This window comes from Anolis sagrei, chromosome 5 (assembly GCF_037176765.1).
Source record: "Anolis sagrei isolate rAnoSag1 chromosome 5, rAnoSag1.mat, whole genome shotgun sequence".
NCBI lineage: Eukaryota > Metazoa > Chordata > Lepidosauria > Squamata > Dactyloidae > Anolis > Anolis sagrei.
The window spans coordinates 16,376,822-16,390,603 of NC_090025.1; the positions used below are offsets into that span (position 1 = coordinate 16,376,822).

Sequence of the window (13,782 nt, forward strand, 5' to 3'; positions counted from 1 at the left end):
GAGATATACAGAGTTCTTCACTGTCATGTATGGAATTATGCTTCTTTGGAGGGAGAGTATTCTGGAGCTTAGAGACCATGTCTTTCTTACCCTGTTTCCCCAAAAATAAGACATACTCATAAAATAGGCCGTAGCAGGATTTCTAAGCATTTGCGTAACATAAGCCTTACCCCAAAAATAATACATAGTGATACCCATGGCTATGCAGTGTACAAGGTCAGCTCCCCGTCAGCTCCCAGTCATTCTGTGCATGCTGCAAGCTGAGGCATAGAGGGAGACATAGAAAGTGAAAGTACAAGTCTTCTCAGTGAAGTGAGAAGCAAGACTCTCTGCTTTAGGTATTGTGTGTCCTCAGGGGGGAGAAGTAAAGCTGTGGCTGCCATTTTACTCAGCACTGTGGGTCTCTCTCCTACAGCACCAACCAGCATCAGTCTGTGGGTCTCTCTCATCCCACACAACCACAAGTAAAGCTGCTGCTCCACAGCACTGACCAGCAACAGTCTGTGGGTCTCTCTCACCCCACACTGCTCCCGGTGGCGCAGTGGGTTAAACCCCTGTGCCGGCATGACTGAAGACCGACAGGTCACAGGTTCGAATCCGGGGAGAGGCAGATAAGCTCCAGCTCCTCATGCGGGGACATGAGAGAAGCCTCCCACAAAGATGATAAAACATCAAATCATCCTGGCATCCCCTGGATAACATCCTTGCAGATGGCCAATTCTCTCACACCAGAAGCAACTTGCAGTTTCTCAGTTCGCTCCTGACATGACAAAAAAAAAAAAAAACCACACAAATACCAGGGAATAGGGGAAAGGCTTCAGCAAGCAATCTGTTACTGAGCCCAGATTTATTTACTTATTTACTTACTTACTTACTTTATTTGTATACCACCCCTCTCAGCCTTCCGGCGACTCGAGGCGTTTTACAAGACAAAAATTCAATGCCACATAAACACAAGTACAATTTATCATCCCATAAATGCATATTGTTGTCCCATACTTAATAAAAATAAGACACCCCCTTATATTTATTTTCCTTGAGAAAAAAATACATATAAGACAGTGTCTTATTTTTGGGGAAACACAGTATTCACAAAATAACTTCAGATAGCTGTGAAGTATGATAAGTCCCAACTAAATGAGTAGGTCTTCAAAAATGTTCATTCACGTGTCTCATGAAATCTCTGGCTGTACTATACTTGGGACTAAAAATAGTATTTAGCCCACTGTCTCCTTCAGTAATCTTAAAAAATAGGCAGTCTCATATCGGGACTGATATTCTTGCAAGTCTTGTTTTAAGTTGCAAAAGTTTTTAACATAACATTTTTATTTCATTAAGAAGCTAAACTGTCATAGGTATAATTAGAAGTATATACAGTTGTAATGTAGGTGAGAGTGTAGCATGATGATCAGAAAGCTCTAAGATTATTTTCAGACCTGTTTGTATATCCCTTGTTTTGATATGTTTGGTTGCTTATAGCTTAATGCATGATTTCTGTGTATTGGAAAATACTGTTTGGAGTGTTGCATTCATTATAGAATATATGTATCTGTAAAGACTGTTGGACACACAAATACTGCACTCCTCAAATGAAGGATGTGAAGTCATTTTGCAGCATCTCATACCCAACCAAATGTCTGGTTATCAAGAGGCAATAGAAAGAGAAAGACTTCTGCAGATCATTTGTACAGCAGATCCAGTTTTGTTGAGTCATCAGAAAAATAGATTTGCACAAAAAAGGGCAGGCATCTGAAATGTTTTTCTATGTTCCTTTGCTTCCCAGACCTAGAGTAATAAAATAATAGAGTTGGAAGAGACCACATGGGCCATCTAGTCCAACCCCTTGCTATCTCAAGGTAAAGGTAAAGGTTTCCTCTGACATTAAGTATAGTCATGTCTGACTGAGGGGTGGTACTCATCTCCATTTCTAAGCCAAAGAGCCAGCATAGTTCTTAGACATTCCCAAGGTTATGTGGCCAGCATAACTACCTTCCCGACTGAGCGGTATCTATTGATCTACTCAGATTTGCATGTTTTCAAACTTCTAGATTGGCAGAAGCTGGGGCTAACAGTGGAACTCATCCCGCTCCCCAGAATTGAACTGCCAACCTTTTCGTCAGCAAGTTCAGCAGCTCAGCAGTTTAATCCACTGCGCCACCAAATTAGGTAGAAGGTGAATGTGATATATGTATGAAACTACATTTAGATGTAAGTTCCTCATCTAGCCTGGAGAGGTTCACCATACAAGTCTCTTTGGACAGGGGGTAGATAACCTCAGGAGGTGTAACCTTCTTCTGTGTAAAAGCCTGATGTGCTGCTGCACCCTGATATTATCCATTCAATAGAATACTTTGTGGTTAATCCACCTCTTCCCCATAAGGGTTCCATATCCAGCAATATATCCTTGATGTCAAGAAACCAGAAAAAATAACTGTCATGATAAGAACCTTCAAATTTAGATATAAGTCCTTGGACATGAGATATCACTGCAAAGACTATTAAGCATTAAAATGTTTCCTTGAACCAAAAATCATAAGGATTTATATTCCATGTGATTGTTGCAGCTGAAATGCTTCATCTGTTGGCCCGTGCTGCAACTCATATGTTTCATTCATTTGGCCATATTATATCCAAATGACAATGAAAACAACAATGATCCCATTTGGCTAAGTATTGCTACCCCTACTGTAAAAAATGTTGTTATCCTCTTTCAGCTTGCATGCCTTGAGTTGGAATAGCTGAAGGCATTTATGAACTACTTCACTAAATGTGAAACTTCTTATCTTTCTAACGTATGTCTTAGTCTTAGCAGCCAACAGAGGGGCACAAGATAACAACTCCCTCTTTGCATTCTCACTTAATTGCTTCTTTTTTGTCATACCAAGATTAAAGAGAAATCAAGCACAAACGTTTAACACCCCTGCAGTGCTGACTTAAATTTGGAAGGTGTTTCGTTTCGCTTATTGCTAGCCAGGCACTTGCCTGGACTCATTTCTCATTATTTTGTCAGTAGTGCCACTGCTTGACATGTTAATATGGGTTGGTTTTCTCCTTCCTTCTGTGTGACACACACACACAAAGAGTTATCACTTGGCAACAAAGCTGAACAAGCAAGCTTTGTGTATTGTGAATTTACCAAGTCTAATTACGTGGCTCTAATAATATGTAAAAGCAATCATGACTCTATAATTTTCATGTTCCTTGGTGCCTCAGCTCTCAGGAATTAATTGTGAGGCTGCTTCTCCAGAAATAATTAACAAACAGCCAGAATATCAGAGTAATATTAAACTGATAGCAGCAAGTGCATCCCTTTCAGCACAGATCTGTCCCAATGGCATATCAAATGGATCATATGTGGCTGAGATTAAGAGCAAAAAGTTTGTGTTATGACCCTTCCCATGAGTTGACTCCACTTTGGTCACTTCACAAAGAAGCTTCCAGCTGAAAGACAAGCAGTATTGAAGAATAGACCATCAGCCATGAACAGTGAAAGAATGAATTCAGCAGGCATTTCATTCATAAAATCATGGATTTGGAAGAGACCACCAGAACCCCTGAAATTTTCTTTTCCACACATGTACCTTTTGAACCCTAGAACTGCTCCAGAAGCAGACATTAATTACATGTTGTTGTATGCATCCCTGTTCTGCTTAATGTCTTTTAAACTCCCTTGCTGGTGAGTAAGTAAGTAAACTTTTTTACGATCATAACAGGGAGACCCAGTTCCGTACATCCACGCCAAACCCAAGGGGTTATATACTTCAAACATCAACAATGTTTAAAATCTAGGCTAAAAACCACATACAAGTAGTTACTAAAACCCAACTCAATCCACAAGATCATCCAAAGGGAGTCTAAAGGGAGGTTGTGGAGATGGCACCGGGGTGGGGGGTGGGTGGGTATCCAACACTACATATATCAGTCTATATCTGATTTCCCATCAATATTCCATAGGTGAAGCTTAGGTCTTTTGACTCCCAATGATAATCTGCCAGATTTTAATCACAGCCACGCAAAACTTAGCGATATTGTATGTCACCGCCCAGTTTGTTTCTGAGAGCAGCAGGGCTATGTAAAATTGTCTAGAACATCTTGGGTATTTAATTGTGAGGGCGATCTAACTGTGACATCTGTCACCACCCCATTGATCCCCAGGGTTGATTTGGCTGATCTGGCAGGCTAGGCGGGTGTCCCCTTTCTCCCTCATCGCTCTATGTGCGTCCCTCCCGAAGCTGTGCACTCAGTGGAAGAGGATGATGTCCCAGGTATAGAAGGAGTGTACTGAGGTCTCCAGTCCCAGGTATACGATACCAGCGTTTCTCTGCTAGAACCTCCAAACAATCCCTTGCTGGTGTGTCCTGATGCATACTCAGCTCTGTCTGGAACTGCTGTACAAATTTACTAGATTTACTTCATCACACTAGAGCAGTGGTTCTCAACCTGTGCGTCCCCAGATGTTTTGGCCTTCAACTCCCAGAAATCCTAACAACTGGTAAACTGGCTGGGATTTCTGGGAGTTGTAGGCCAAAACACCTGGGGACCCAAAGGTTGAGAACCACTGCACTAGAGAATGAATCCACTTTAAATCCGGTTGCTGCCTCTGTAGAATTCTGGGGTTTGTAGTTCAGGAAGAAGCCTTTAACAGCCCTATTAAACTACAAACCCCAGAATTCTGCAGGAGGCAGAAACCAGATTTAAAGTAGATTCATTATCTAGTGTGATGAGGTCCTGAAGTAAACACCCTACCTTTCCCATGTCCCCAACTTTTCCTTTCTCTGCCTCCCATCTTCTCCTTTATCACCTGCAATGAAACAAATATTTTTTTATTAATGATCTGCTATAGTTGGGGAAATGGTTGATGAGCTAAAAATGGTATTGATAATCCACAGCCGATATATTTTCAGGGGTTATAGGTGTCCGCATTACTGGAAATCCTGGTTTTTGTTTGTTTGTTTGTTTGTTTGTTTGGAAATACTAATACTACAATGCAATAGTGCAATCCCATCTGTTTTGCTGGAAACAATAAGACATTTTCCCACAACTCTCATCCTAGTTTTTTAATAGCTTCCCACCTCTTAAACATCTTCATGGCATTCCTTGCAGGCAGGAAGTACAATAGGTAGAAATGCAATGTTCCATCTCTAGATCTTGGGTATTCCTTCATTTTCTCATGGGAGTACAATAATTCTGCAGAGAGAAGAATGGTGCCCCCCCCCCCCCCCCGAAATTAAAGATGTGATAATACACACCTTCCTCTGTAGGGGGAATATAAACCACACACACACATACACATACCAGAGTTTGAATCATTATGATGGGAGGCAGCACAATGATGAATTTATTATTTATTATTTATTATTTGCACTTGTTAACCGCCACTCTCAGCCCGAGGGTGACTCGTGGCGGTGTACAGAACATAGAACATAGAAGACAACAGTTTACAATGGATCAGGACCACAACACACATCCTACTAATACACAGCTAATTAAACTAAAAATCCGCTTCGTCTTGTTTGGGTCATAAACAATCTCGTAGTCATGGTCCATTCCGGTGGTCATTCCAAAAACATAGCAATTAGTTGAAGGCCTTATTGCCTTGTTTTTGGAATGAAATATGATAATACAATACTGTTAAAGAACTTTCCAAAGTTTGTTGACTTGACCCTTCACTTGTGGAAAGATAGCAAGGAGGGAACTATTCTAGCCTTCCTAGGAAGGGATTTGCAAAGCCTGGCAGCAAAAAGTCCCTTTCCTGTGTTCCTACCAAACATTCCTGGGGAAGTAGTAAGCTAATTGGATTTATCCTCGTGCAAAAGACGAAGATAAGGATTCCCTTTGCCCTGTAATTGGTAAAAATCTTGAAGAGTAACAATCTGCGGACAGAATCCTGAGACACTTCAGTTTGACAGCATTCCAGTTTGATGTGCAGCATTGATGGCGACTATTTGAGCATGGCTTTCCAAGCAAATATGGATCCAGCAGACATTTTCCCCATCTATTCCACATTTAATCAGTTTACTAATCAAAATGTTATGTGAAACCTTATCAAAGGCTTTGTTAAAATCTACATAAATGATACTCACAGCATTTCCAACTTCTACTAAAGTAGTGACACAAGCAAAAAAGATTAGTTTGGCAGGATTTGCTCTTGACAAACCAGTACTGGCTCCTATTCATTGACTGCATTGTCTCCAAGATACTTGCAGACAGACTCCTGTATAATCAGTTCTGATATTTGTCAAGCTGACTAGTTTGTAGTTTCCTAGATCTTCTTTTTTAGTTTCCTAGATCTTCTTTTAGAAGGAAGAGATAATATTTGCCCTTCTGTAGTCCTCTGGCATCTCACCTGTTCTTTGTATCGGAAAATCCTTCGGGCCTCTAACCTGAGGCACCCCGGCTTCCCACTGGGCACAAAGAGCATGTCCTGTTCAAAAGCCAATTCAGAAGGCCAAACATCATGTGGACAGAACCTGAGAGACTTTATTTACACATCAGATGAATACTTACCGTATCTCTAAGAATAGATCTTAAGTCTTGTTCCTCTTATTATTACTCTGCTAAAGAGCTTCTGCTTTCCAGCAAACGGTATTTGCCAGACTCTTGAGAACCCGCTTTGAACCACATAACCTATGGCTATATTTCAGGGTTTGACTCTGTTGGCATACAATAACCTTGGCATCTCTGTGTAATTTTAGACAGGTCTGGTGTTTGTGGTTTTCAAATGTGGTGTTTCAACTATCCGGAACCCGCCCTTTCCACTTCCTCCCTTTGCCACATTCGTTGGTAAACAGAAGTCTTTGTACTTAGCCAATTTAAAAAAAAATCATTCACTTGGGGTAAAATGTATTCAGATAAGTAACCTTCCTTACAGAGGAGTGTTGGGCATGTAATTGCACAGGGCTGAAAGAAAGCCTTTAATTGTAGGTCCATCCCATCTTGTGTCACCCTCCAGGTTTAATTTTTTAAGCCTAGGTACAAAGTTAGCTTATTTAACAGATGACGCTTCTTCTTGTTCTAGTGTTTTTCCCCAAGGATGTTTTTATTATTTTTGAATCCATTCCTGCCTGATATGAAATTATCAATGTGGTAAGGATACTTTAAATTAAGAGCAGTTTTTGAGAAGTCAGGGTGCTTTTGTGGTGGAATAAATTAACCAGTTTCAGGTGCTGATGTTGGGAATAGGAGCTCTGCATGGTCATGTTGGAAATGCAAGGACTGGATTGTTGTTCTGTCTCTCTCTGAAGTGTAATAATTACCTTTAATCCTAAGCAGCAGGGTGGAGTGTTCGAGCAAAGCTGATACTTTCCCTTAAAGGTAAGGGTAAAAATTTCCCCTGACATTAAGTCTAGTTGTGTCTGTCTCGGGGGGGGGGGGGGGTGATGCTCATCTCCATTTCTAAGCCAAAGAGCCGGCGTTGTCCATAGACACCTCCAATGTCATGTGGCCAGCATGACTGCATGGAGCGCCATTACCTTCCCACCAGAGTGGTACCTATTGATCTATTCACATTTGCATGTTTTCAAACAGCTAGGTTAGCAGAAGCTGGGGCTAACAGCAAGAGCTCAGGCCGCTCCCTGGATTTGAACCTGAATCACAATTTTTTGGGGAAATGTTTTCTTTGCTCTTGTTGCGAAGAAACATTATCTGGATGGACTCCAAAAGGGGGCTGAGACAGAGAAGGAGACTTCATTTTATGGAGGGGGGGGAGTTGAAGGAGAAAAACATTTTTCCCCATTTCCACTGGTTATTCCTTCCCCCTCCCTTTCCCATATCATAAACTATGGTTGTTTCCATACAGCAACATGGGTGGGGGGAATAACGAAAACAGGGGGAAATGGTTTGCCTCCTTCAGCCCCCTTTCCCCCATGAAATGGACTATTCCTCTCTGACTAGCGTCCCCTTGTGGCCTCTGCCCGGATTATAGGACAGCGCCTTTTCTTCGACCCAAATGAAATCTGTTGTCCTTTAATTTCAGTTAAGGAATATATATAGGTCACCTGAGTATTCGTGTGGTTTGTGGTTTGAATGCAGAGTTAGAACTATGGAAGACTAGGATTTGATCCCAACTTTGCCATAAAAAGGAGGAAGGAAGGGGGAGAGCAGTTTAAAAAGAAACATAAATGCAGCTACATTGGTTTTTATTTCCTTATGCAAACAGGGAGATAATAATACTATTAGTATTGATATTAATTTACAGGTTTCTGGCATTTAACATTATCAAGTTGATTTTCAAACCCAAAATCATAAGCTCTGCATAAACTTCAACATACTTTTAAAATGTTCTTTTTGGAGAGAGAAAATGTTTGGGTGCATCAGTAATTATTAGTCACAGTGCCATGTAGTGAGCCATGTAACTTACAGTCTTTGAGGGAAGTAGCTTCCATATCTGACCTGACTCTACCCAGACAGGCTGACCACTAAGTTCTTATAGGATGGAATGAGGAGAAAGGCCTTCAATTTCAGCTAGGACTGATTTAGACAACAAAATCGATGAGATCTTTTACATTTCTTGGTCCTGCTTCGCATTCTACCTCCTGTGATAATGCGGTAGCCCATACCAGTCCATGAGCCATCAACTAGCAGATATCCAGGAGCGAAACTTATAATAGTAAGGGAAAGGTAAAGGTTTTCCCCTGACATTAAGTCCAGTCGTGTCTGACTCTGAGGGGTGGTGCTCATCTCCATTTCTAAGCCGAAGAGCCGGCGTTGTCCATAGACACCTCCAAGGTCATGTGGCCAGCATGACTGCATGGGCGCCATTACCTTCCCACTGGAGTGGTATCTATTGATCTACTCACATTTGCATGTTTTCGAACTGCTAGGCAGAATCTGGGGCTGACAGCGGAAGCTCTCGCTGCTCTCTGGATTTGAACCTGTGACCTTTCGGTAAACATGTTTAGTAGCTCAGCACTTTAACCCACATGGGGCTTTGTAAACCTATCATAGCCAACAGATATAAATATGGTGCTCATTCCTGGCACCCTGAAAGGGAATGTTGGTGGTCCCCTACATCAGATAGTTTGAGATGTACTGTCTTAGGCCCCATCTACACTGATCATTTAATGCAGTTCAAAGCTAAGCTAACTTACTGTGTGGTGACCATACAACAAACTCCCACAAAAGCATACATCAGTGCTCTGTGGTTTGTGTATTCACCATCCAGGCATCTAACTGGTTCCATGATTATCCTGTGTTATCATCTGCACATCAAAACCACTTTCATCGATATTGATTTGAAGCTGCATTAAATGGTCAGTGTAGATGTGGCCTTAGACAACCTGCACACCAACACAGATTCAGAAATCTGGTTCAGGATTTTCTGCATCTGTTTTCTCCAGTTAGTAATGGAGTCAATCATACCTTTTGATTGAAAGCGCCACAATAGGGGCTTAACCAAAAGTTTGGAAATTTCCTCCAGTGGTTAATTACCCTCATCATTAGACATTTCTGCTTTACACATCCCGCTATCAGATTCAGCTCTGCTTTTCTGTTTTCTTGATTAAAAGAGCCAAGTGCTATCACCTGTCATCTCTTGCCTAGATAACTTAATAATAGCCTGTAAAGAATCTTCTCACTTTCCCTGCAGTAAGCTAATTAGATTGAACTTCCTTAAACTTTCAGTCAGAAACCCATCCAAAGAATTCAGGCACCATGACACTTAATCTTTATTACAACAGCTACCAATCACAATAACTTTAAGGCTGGCTTTCATGTAGAAACATATGACTCAATCTGGCCTGCAAAGCGATTGTTAGAATGCTTCCTAATCTTCCTAACAATGCAGTAGGGAGCTTGTTTTGCTATCGGTATTGCTCTTAGTGCTTAAGAAACCACTAGGAATGGACTGGTAGAGCAAATATACCATATATTAAAAATGTAATTCAATAATAGGGAGGAAATCAATTGTTGAAGGCTTTCATGGCCAGAATCACTGGGTTGTTGTGTGTTTTCCGAACTGTATGGCCATGTCCCAGAAGCATTCTGTCCTGATGTTTCACCCACCTCTAAGGCAGGCATCCTCAGAGGTTGTGAGATATATAAACCCAAGGCAAGTTGGGTTTATATATCTGTGGAATGTCTGGGGTGGAAGAAAGAACTGTTGTCTGTTGGAGGCAAGTGTGAATGTAGCAATTGGCCACCTTGATTAGCATTTAATGGCCTAGCAGTTTTCAAGGTGTGGCTCCTTACTCCCTGGGGGGATCCTTTGTTTAGAGGTGATTAGTTGGCCCTGATTTTTTTTTTGTCTGGAATTCCTGGTTTTTGAGTGTTGTTCTTTATTTACAATTATGATTTTAGAGTTTTTTTATACTGTAGCCAGGTTTTGTTCATTTTCCTGGTTTCCTCCTTTCTGTTGAAATTGTCCACCTGATTGTGGATTTCATTGGCTTCTCTGTGTAGCCTGACATAGTAGTTGTTATAGTGGTCCAGCATTTCTGTGTTCTCAAATAATATGCTGTGTCCAGGTTGCAGGAAATCATCTCTTCCTGATCCCTGCTGCCTTGAATGTGATTTTCCTGCTTCTTGGCAGCGGGTTGGACTGGATGGCCCACAAGGTCTCTTCCAACTCTATGATTCTATGAAATGGCCTTGAAAAGTCCTTGAAAAGTGTTCTCACAGGTGAGACATCCATCACTGTGATATATTGAGTACAATACTGGGCTTTAACTGGCAACACTTGGATTCAATGTATTGTCGAAGGCTTTCATGGCTGGAATCACTCAGTTCTTGTGGGTTTTTTTCGGGCTATATGGCCATGTTCTAGAGGCATTTCTCCTGATGTTTCACCTGCATCTATGGCAAGCATCCTCAGAGGTCCTCACCTCTGAGGATGCTTGCCATAGATGCAGGCGAAACGTCAGGAGAAATGCCTTTAGAATATGGCCATATAGCCCGAAAAAAACCCACAAAAACTGAGACTCGGGTTCAAGTTCCAAATCAGCTATGAGTTGTATCACCCTGTCACCATCACAAGCCTGACACTTCTCAAAATCGTTTTGAAGATAAAGCAGAAGCAACTACTCTAGACACTTTTGAAGAATGCTGAAAAGCAATATGATAAATGTAATTATTTGCCAACAGTGACAGCTTTTGTGACTGCCAAGGGTGAGTTAAAGCATTTAAATGCTGTTCTTAGAACTTAGAACTGCATAATTAATACCTTGTGATCATATTAGAGTTATGAAGAAATCTTACCATGCAAGACTCGCTGTCTCAGTATGAGTGAGACTGTCTCAGGAATTGAGAGAACTCAATCTAGATTTGAAATGGTTTCTTCCCTATTGTATTTCTGTCATTTGTCCAGAAATTTTGTTTTCCCCTTTTGTGTAGCTTACAGATATGGACAAAATCAGTCTTGAAATCTCGGAAAGCAAGCAAACGAACAAAGGGTCTCATTATCAGTCATGAGATGATATTATTGCTATTGTTACAGTGAATTAATTTGTATCTTGTTTACCAAGTGAAAACCATGAAGTCTCAAGGTTGTTGAGTATTTTCCGGGCTGTATGGTCATGTTCCAGAAGCATTCTCTCCTGATGTTTCGCCTGCATCTATGGCAGGCATCCTCAGAGGTTGTGAGGTCTGTTGGAAACTAGGAAAATTGGGTTTACATATCTGTGGAATAATGTCCAGAGTGTGAAAAAGAACTCTTGTCTGTTTGAGGTAGGTGTGAAGGTCTGGCTTCTTACTGCCTGGTGGAATCCTTTGTTGGAAGGTAATTAGTTGGCCCTGATTGTTTCTTGACTAGAATTCCTCTGTTTTCTAGTGTTCTTTATTTACTGTTATAATTTTAGAGTTTTTTTAAATACTGATAGAGTTTTTTGATACATGAAGTCACAGTCAGGATTTACAATCAAAAAGACTGAAAGCAACTGAAAGCCTATGGAAATACTTCCTGAACCAATAATGCCACAGAGTGACTACATTTGCAAACAAAGTAATATTTATTTATTTACCATCTTTCTATCTCACCATATTTCACCCCAAGAGGGACTCAGAGCGGCTTACAGCTTAGCACAATTTGATGCCCCATCAAAACATAAACATGTTTGTTGTTTATTCGTTCAGTCGTCTCCGACTCTTTGTGACCTCATGGACCAGCCCACGCCAGAGCTCCCTGTTGGCCGTCACCACCCCCAGCTCCTTCAAGGTCAGTCCAGCCACTTCAAGGATGCCATCCATCCATCTTGCCCTTGGTCGGCCCCTCTTCCTTTTGCCTTCCACTTTCCCCAGCATAATTGTCTTCTCTAGGCTTTGCTGTCTCCTCATGATGTGGCCAAAGTACTTCAACTTTGTCTCTAGTATCCTTCCCTCCAATGAGCAGTCGGGCTTTATTTCCTGGAGGATGGACTGGTTGGATCTTCTCTCAGTCCAAGGCACTCTCAGAACTTTCCTCCAACACCACAGCTCAAAAGCATCTATCTTCCTTCGCTCAGTCTTCCCTAAGGTCCAGCTCTCACATCCGTAGGTTACTACAGGGAATACCATGGCTTTGACTAGGTGGATCTTTGATGCCAGTGTGATTTCTCTACTCTTCACTATTTTATCGAGACTGGACATTGCTCTCCTCCCAAGAAGTAAGCGTCTTCTGATTTCCTGGCCACAGTCTGCATCTGCAGTAATCTTTGCGCCTAGAAATACAAAGTCTGTCACAGCCTCCACATTTTCTCCCTCTATTGTCCAGTTGTCAATCATTCTTGTTGCCATAATCTTGGTTTTTTTGACGTTTAGCTGCAACCAGGCTTTTGCGCTTTCTTCTTTCACCTTGATTAGAAGGCTCCTCGGCTCCTCCTTGCTTTCGGCCATCAGAGTAGTGTCATCTGCATATCTGAGGTTGTTAATGTTTCTTCCAGCAATTTTCACCCCAGCTTTGTATTCATCAAGCCCTGCACATCGCATGATGTGTTCTGCATACAAGTTAAAACATAAACATAACAGATTATAAATACATTAAACATTAAATCATTAAACATAAAATAATAATATATAAATAAATACAATTAAACAGGATTTGACACAGCAGTTAAAACAACCACATAGTCCGTAATCAGAGTCCCTAACCCATTCCAGTTACAGTCACATTAATTCACTACTGCTCATGTTAGAGTACGGGTGGGCAAAGTGTGATCCATGAGTTGTATGTGGCTACCAGAGGCCATTTAGTACCTCACCCCCAACTATTTTAGTTTGGAATGCTCCCAAATGCATTCTAGGGTATGTGTGGAGGGCATTTACTCCATGTTTGGAGGCCCCCTCAACTTCCCTGAGGTCAAAAACAATCTTTGCAAACTTCTTCAAAATATCATTTCTTTGCCCTGAATGTTCCCAAATGTCCATTGGAGGCATTGGGGTATATTTCCTCCACATTTTACAAACTCGCTTGGTCAATTTAGACCCAGGAACGGCCTTTTTACATACCAAAAGCATGGTGAAAATCCCCCCCCCCCCAAAAAAACAATGCTCTCTCATGCAACCCCCTCTCATGCAACCCCCTAGCCTCCCACAGTTACTTATTTCTGTGTTGGAGAGACAAAAAATATTTATTTATTTATTTACTTATTTACAGTATTTATATTCCGCCCTTCTCAGGGCAGATTACAATTCACATATACATGGCACACATCCAATGCCAATTAGACATACAACATATACAGACAGACACATAGGCAATTTAACATTCCAGCTTTTTCCGGCTTCATGAGGGTAAGCTCAATTCTGGCCACAGAGGGAGCTGCCGCTTCACCGTCCATTTGTGACACTGAATCCTTGATGGAGAACTTCCTC

The 13,782-nt window shown here is 41.4% G+C and overlaps 1 protein-coding gene across 1 annotated transcript in view; it reads left to right on the plus strand.

Annotated features, from left to right (window-relative positions):
• The window catches only part of CFAP299 (cilia and flagella associated protein 299), a 317,908-nt gene that overhangs the window by 242,782 nt on the left and 61,344 nt on the right, over positions 1-13,782 (plus strand). The window lies entirely within an intron of this gene.